The sequence below is a fragment of the Heterocephalus glaber genome, unplaced genomic scaffold (assembly GCF_053883595.1).
Source record: "Heterocephalus glaber isolate CG9 unplaced genomic scaffold, H.glaber_assembly_v1.0 deba00001472, whole genome shotgun sequence".
NCBI lineage: Eukaryota > Metazoa > Chordata > Mammalia > Rodentia > Bathyergidae > Heterocephalus > Heterocephalus glaber.
In genome coordinates, this window is record NW_028258315.1 from 82140284 (window position 1) to 82147998 (window position 7715).

At 44.1% G+C, this 7715-nt stretch overlaps 1 protein-coding gene across 7 annotated transcripts in view; it reads right to left on the minus strand.

Annotated features, from left to right (window-relative positions):
• Positions 1–7715, minus strand: part of Kat2b (lysine acetyltransferase 2B) — a 101955-nt gene that overhangs the window by 77459 nt on the left and 16781 nt on the right. The window lies entirely within an intron of this gene.

Below are 7715 nucleotides of genomic sequence, written 5' to 3' on the forward strand. Positions count from 1 at the left end.
TGTGTAGGAGAACTCTCAAGGGGGTAGCCCTACAGCTGTGACAAAGTGCCAGCTGAAGGTCAGCCTTTTAGGGAGTGCCCTGCCAAGCCAATTACTGCAGCAGCAGCTAGCAACCTGGGCACTAACTAGGAGGGGAGCCCGCCCCCAGCACTTCATCGCCCCCAGAGCAGGTCTCTGCAGATGCCACACAATCAGGAAGGAAGAAAAGGCTAAGACACTGCTTTCCACATGGGAAAGCATGGGGTAAAAATGTTTTTGTCCCAACAGAATCCTAAATTAGAGGTCAAGGGAATGCAACAGACTTTGTTACAGTATGCAGAAACCAGAATGGATGGTGAAAAAGAAGCTCAACTGGAAAAGCAAGTAGTCACAGCCCAGATTGCAGACAGACAGGGGGTAGTGGAAAGCTCCCGGTTCACTTGATGATAATGTGTGAAGAGGGTGTGAGGATGTTTGGGTGACATCCAGGGGAACAGAAGAAAGACAAGCAAGCTGTCCAGCACGATTCTGTCATGCTTAAAATATTAGAAAGTCATATTTGCTGGGACACCGAAGTCAGTGACAGGGCCGTCCTACAGCAAGACCACGGTGATGGGAAATTAACAGTAAAACTGTGAACCCAACACTTATTAACACATGCATTGAGAAAAGTACTTGTCTATTATCCTTATCTCATCCTGTGTGAGGGAGGCATTAATTGGTGCCCTTATTTGGAGAGAAAGCTGAAGCTTTAGGTGATAAAAGACTTGCTTGAGGCTACCCACTCTGCGCAGTAAAAGCTCAAAGCCTGTCTAGGCAGATAACTGGCCCTGAGCTTTGGAGTGGGGAGGTCGTCATCCTACTTCCTACCTCTCTCTGCTCCAGGTGGGACAAAGGCGGATGTTCAGAAGTCAAGAATACAGCTGAGGGTGTAGTTCTGCAGTAGAGCACTTGCCTAGCATCTGTAAGGCCTTGAGTTTGATCCCCAGCTTCACAATAAATCAATAACCAAATAAAATAAAAATGCAAAGTCAAGAACCATTTCACCACTGAGCAGGATAGTGGCACATCTATAATTCCAGCTACTCGCAGTATGACGCAGAAGAATCCGAAGTTTGAGTTCAGCCTGGGCAATCTACAATGATTGTGTCTCAAAATAAATAAAATAAAAAGGAGGAGGGGATATAGCTCAGTGTTCTCTGGGTTCAATCCCAGGGAAAGGAAGGTTTTCCTTTAACTTCTCACCAACTAGGATAGCTACAATCAAAAAGGAATAAGGAAGAAATAGCCAGGCATGGTAGTACACACCTGAAGTGCCAGCACTAGGGAGGTTGAGGCAGGTACAGCCACATATGAAAACAGTTTGGCAGTTTCTTAAAAAGTTAAACACAGAGGGGCCAGGGATTTAGCTCAGTGGTTTGCTGCCTGCCTTGAAACCACAAGGACCTGAGTTCAATCCTTGGTACCAAAAAAAAAGTTAAACATTGATCAATGAAATACAATAAATAGATTTTTAAACACTCACCTCTATGATCAAATGATTTTGGCAAGAGTCCCAAAACCATTCAATGGGGAAAGGGTAGTCTTTTCAACAAACAATGCTGGGGAAACATACAAGAGACTCAGGTTAGACCCTTAATACAATAATTAACTCAAAATGGAAGACCTAGCAGGAGTGAAGCACTGGGTTCCATCCCAGCCCTGGAGGAAAAGAAGGTTAAAATTCCTCAACCTAAGACATAAACCTATAAATCTCTTAGAAGACGACACAGGGAGAGCCGGGCACAATGGCACATGCCTGTAACCCTAGCACTTTGGGAGGCTGAGGCAGTGGATCTTGAAAGTTTATGCACAATCCCAGCCAGGTCAATTTAGCAACTCAGCTAGATCCTATCTCAAAATAAAAAAGATGTGGGTATGTAGCTCAGCGAAGGCCCTGAGTTCAATCCCCAGTGCCAAAAAAAATTTTTTTTATAAAAGTGCCTATTATTCAGACTTAAAAAAAAAAAAAGGAAATTCTGATCTATGCTACCACATGAAAGAAACCTGCTAAATAAATCAGTCACAAAAGGACAAAGTTGTATGATTTGGCTTATATGAAGTGCCTAGAGCAGCCAAATTCATAAAGATAAACTGTTGCACTGTAGTTGCCAATGGTTGGAAGTAGGGGAGAGAAGGGAGGTATAATTTCTAAGTAGCACTTACAGAGTTTCGGTTTTGTAAGATGAAAGCAGTTCTGGTGATCAACAGCAGGGAGGTCTTTTCCCCCTGATACTGAGGATTCCAGCTAGGGCCTTCATGGGGAGCTGCATTTCCAGCCTTTTTGTTTGTTTATTTTTAAGACACTTAGAAATGGTCAAGATGGTGCATTTCATGTTCTGGTTTTTTGTTGTTGTTGTTTTTGTTTTTTTCTATCTTTTGAGACGGACTCACTACATAGTTCAAACTGGCCTCAAACTCAATCTTCCTCAGTCTCTGGAGTACTACACGGAATTACAGGAATGCTCTACCATGCACAGCTCAACCAGTTTTTTAAATAAATTTTTTTTTGGCAGGGGTGGGGGAGTACTGAGGCCTTTGTACTAAGCTATATCCCCAGCCCTTTTTCACTTTTTATTTTGAGATAGGGTCACTAAGTCACTAGATTGCCCAGGCTGGGATTCAAACTTGAATTCTTCCTCCCTCAGCCTCCCAGAGTGCTGGGATTACAGTGCCAACCACCACTTCCAGTTTAGTAACAATGTTATTTAAGTTACCAAACAGAACCCAGCAAATTCTCTTCTAGGTATCTATTCATGAGACACCTGGGATTTAGCTCAGTGGTTCTGGCCTGCTGCACTAGCACAAGGACACAAGTTCGATCACCATCATCAGTACCAAGAAAGAAGGAAAGAAGGAAAGAAGAAGGAAATGAAAACATACATCCACACAAGGACTTGCACACAGATGTCTCACATTATTCATTGCCAAAGTGGAAAGAACCAAATCTCCATCAACTCGTTATTACATAACAAAAAATGATATATCCATATAATGGAATATTATTTGTCAATAAAAAGAAGGAAGTGCTAATAAGTGATGTACCTCAGATTCATTGTTACTTAGCATAAGGAGCCAGTCATATAAGACCACTCATTAAAAAAAAGAGGGGGTAGGGCCGGGGATTTAGCTCAGTGGTTTCGCTGCCTGCTGCACTAGCACAAGGACACAAGTTCAAACCCCGGTACCAAAAAAAGAAAAAGAAAAAAAAAAAGAGGGGGTAAATACATGGGGATCTCCTTTGTGCAAAACCCAGTCCCTTTCTGATCTAAAGAAAGCAAAAGATACTTTCTAGGTGTCTGTACCTCTGCTGTCTGAATCTGCCTAAGTGACAGAAACAGCAAATGACAGGAATAAATGAGTCACTAAGTAGGTCATTCTGTTTTAAAACTAGTGGAGAGCTTTGAAACAATTAAAACTGGCTAATTATAAAGACCAGTATTGCTAATGTTCATTTCAAGCTCCCTACTGAATGGCTTTGACTTGATGCCGTCCAGCTCCCTAGTCTTTTCACAAATACATTCCTGCCAGGCGGGAATGTGAAGTGAGTTTCTGGATTTTGAATCCAGTTCCCCTTCCTGAATCGAAATATACAGTTCTAAGACACAGCCTAGGCAGGGGAGGGTGGTTAACAAGGATGGGGGAGGCTTGTGCTGAGGTTTAAATTTTCATTTGCTATCACTGTGAACTGTTCAGATTTTCCACCGAACCATGCATGTATTATTTTGAAAAAAACCTTTTAATTCTATTTTAAAACAACAACATCTGGAGTCAACTGGACACAGCTGCAACTGCAGTAGAAGCTTCCTCCTTGGAAGGGAATGGTTTACCACACTAATGCTGAAGCGGTTTGGAGCAGAGTTTCTGAAACCTGCTCAGGAATTCACTCAAAGTTCTGCTCACAATGCAGATTCAGGGCCGGGGATTTAGCTCAGTGGTTCCACTGCCTGCCTGGCAAGCACAAGGTCCAGAGTTCGATCCCTGGTACCAAAAAAATAAAATTAAATTTAAAAAACAATGCAGATTCAGACTGCCTATATCTGAGGTGGAACCCAAAACTGCATTTTTTAAATGGTGCTGGGTAAGGACCACCATTCTAGAAACAATGATGTGAAAGAAGGTAGAGGATCTGATGACGGCAACACCTCTTTTTGCTCTCTGGATTAGCTCTAGCTTTTCATATCTAGATTGCATTTAAGTGGCTAAGTAATTCTTTCTAGACATGAGGGGTTTTTTCCCTCCCTTGTGTTACAATAGTACTTCCAGTTTTAATAGTTTTTGGAAGGCAGGCAAAACCCTAAAGCTATGACTTAAAATTGAGATTTCAGCCAGACATGATAGTGCACACTTATAATCCCAGCACCAGGGAGGCTGAGGCAGGAGGATGGCCAGGAGTTCAAGGCCAGCCTGGGCTACACAGCAAGACCTAATCTCAAAAAAACTGTAATTTTAAATGTCTAGGGGCTCAACACTGGTGAGAAGAAAAAGGTATAAGGATGGAATGGGGCAGGGTGAGTAAAGCTGCCTAGAATTGAGATTGGAAACAGAAGGAGAAGGGAGAAAAAAAATCACCGGTGAGGTAATTCACTGCAGTATCATCTCTGAAAACCTTAATCAAGGCTGCCATTTTGTTCAAGATGAGCCTGGGCTGGGAGGGAGAGGGGGAGGGAGAGGAAGAGGGAGAGGGAGAGGGAAAGGGAGAGGGACAGGGAGAGGGAGAGGGGGAGGGAGAGGGGGAGGGGAGAGGGGGAGGGAGAGGGGGAGGGGGAGAGGGGGAGAGAGGGGGGAAGGAGGCGGTAGAGAGAAAAAGAAAAGGAAGGGAGGGAAAGACAGAGAGAAGAGAAGTGAGCCATTTTGTTGTTCTAGAAAGCCACAGGGAACAACAAAAAATATTAAAGAGAGCAGTCAAGGACAGAAGAACAGAAACAATATTTTGAGAAAATGACCCAGGCATAAACATTTTATTCAAATGCTTCTCATTCATCCTTTCCTTGGTTACTCCAATGTCAAATTAAGAGAAAATCGTCATGACACCCATCTAGAAGTCCTTGTGCTCCCATTGGACTTAAAAAAAGGAGGCTATCCTCCTTTTCCTAAATAATTCAGTTTGGCTGAACCACAGGCCCCATCCCTGGCACTCTCTCAGGAACTCAAACGCCTCAAGTAGCCACCAAATGGTCCAGGAGTTGGCCAGGCCCCTCATTACATCTGAGTCACCGCTCAGGATCAAACCCAAGAAAGCACCAGGCCTGGAGGGGCCTCAAGAAGTCCTCAGTGACACCAGGGCCCTCTCCCTCTCCCTCTCTCAGACTTTACATGTGAAGATGACAAAGCAGTCAAGTCCTTCTTCTACGTAGGGGAAAGATATATCAGACTGCTTTGTTGGCAAAGAGTAGCTCAGACACCTGGCTAACACAGCATTTCACTCTTCAGCCGGTAGTTTTGGCACCAAGTTACTAGGATGAGCAAAATAATGCCTCACATGTTTCCTTGGACAGCTCACATTCTCATGGTAACAGTCATTACCTAGGCTGATGACACCCAAATCCACATAACCAGCCCAACCTGCAAAATAGCGCGTCCAGCCCACATTCCCAATGGCCTACAGCTGGGCACCTCTGACTAGTATTACACCAACGCTTGCCCTGGATGCCAACCCCGCCCCCTTTCCACTACCCTCATTCTTCACTTTCCTTACACTTCTCCCAGCTGCTGAGGCTCAAAACATCTGCACTCAGGGAGGGCCTCACCCAAAGTGACCCAATTCTTCCTTCAAAATGTCTCATACAGGATTTATACCTTCTCCATTCTCCCTGCCAGGCTGTGGATGACGCCCTCCCAGCCAGCGAGAAGAAACACTTCTTCCCTCTCACAGCACACTCCCATTCCTGACCCTCCACCCACTCACTACGCTATTCACAGCTCATTTAAATGATGGGAACAGTTGTCTGATTCTCTTCAAGAGAACCGCAGTCTAAATCATCTTATTTTCCCTGCCACAGCCCTGCAGGACAAGTAACTCAAGGCTCAGAGAAGGGGAGTGGCTGGCCTCAGGTCAACCAGCCCGGGAAGAGCAAGGAGCCAAGACCAATACCTACAAGTCCTCTCTGGCACTCCCAAAATATCTCATGCTTCCTCCTCTTAAAGTGCAAAGGGCAAAGACTCCGTTATCAAATGGATTCTCCTCAGATTTTTCTAACTGAACTTCAAGACCTTCTTAAACCAATTTTTCCCAACCCAGCAGGCCCTATTTCTCACTGTTTCTCTACCCATTTTCCTTTTTCTCCAATTTGACTAGTTTCTCTTTTAAGACCAATAATCATTATTTAGCACAGCGTTTAACTGTGATAGTAGCTAACATTTATTGAACACTCAGAACATTCCAGATTCTATATCAAACTGCTAAATATCACATTATACCATCAAAACACCTATTAACATACATACCTAATTGAACACTTCCAAGAAAGTGCGATTCTTACCCCTCCTAAACCTCCTTCTCCCCGGGTCTTCTCCGCTCTGGTAAATGAAACCACCATCTTCTCGACAACTTGGGCATTATCCTTAATTTTTTTCTCTTACTCCCTCCCCCACAATAAATGAAGTCTTACTGCCTCTGCCCTCTTAATAGAGTCCCTGTCTCCTCCTTGCCCTCTCCACTGTGACCAGCCTGCTCCAAGGTACAGCCACACCTAGACTACAGTAAGTTCCAACCGCTTCTTTTCTTCTATTCTCCTGCGTTTTTCTTCTCAGAGAGGTTCCTTTAAAATGTAAGTCTCGGGCCGGGGATTCAGCTCAGTGGTTCCGCCGCCTGCCTCACAAGCACGGAAGGATCCGAGTTCAATCCCGGGTACCACACACACAGAAAAAAGTAAGTCTAACTTAAACCCACTGGAAAAAGCCTGGATGTCCCCAACAGGCAAAGGGATCAACAAACGGGTGCATCCTCACAGTGGAACACTCCCCAGCAGTGAGGAGAAACCAGCAGCTGCTCAGGCCACTCGGGTAGCACACTGAAGGACAGAGGCGTGTGTGCTGCATAGTACCACTCCTGTGAAATTCTAAAATAGCAAAACCAACCGATGGTGACACAAATCAGATCAGTGGTTGATTTTTTTAATTAATTTATTTTTTATTAGTACATGTTTGTAATTCATGCAGTTTACAGTCATCTCGGGATGGTCACATGTACATATTAGGGCTTGTTTTTCTTCTAAATCCCCTTCTCCTCCCCTCCCGCTACCCCTCCAATTCCCCTACCCCCCTCTTCATTCTTGTTTATATTAGTAATCTTGGCTCGTGTTATGGCATACAGAGTTTGCATTCATTGGGAAATTACATTCCTTTACATGCACACCTTTATTCTTACTTCCCCTTCCCCTCCTCCTCACCCCCTTGCCCTTGTTCCCTTGGACCACTTCCCTACTGCAAGAGGGCCAATTTTTGTCCCTTTCTATCCACCCTTTATCATTTTCTTTGTACTTTCCCTCATTCAGAGATACCATACATTATTTACGCTGTCTGGTTTATTTCACTCCACATTATATTTTCCAGGTGCATCCATTTGCCTACAAATGTCTCAAATTTATCATTCTTTACAGCCAAGTAGTATTCCTCAGTGGCTGATTCTTATGGAGAGAAATGTGAATGGCCAGAAGCAGGAGGGAATTCCCTCGGGAAATAGAAATGTTCTGTAG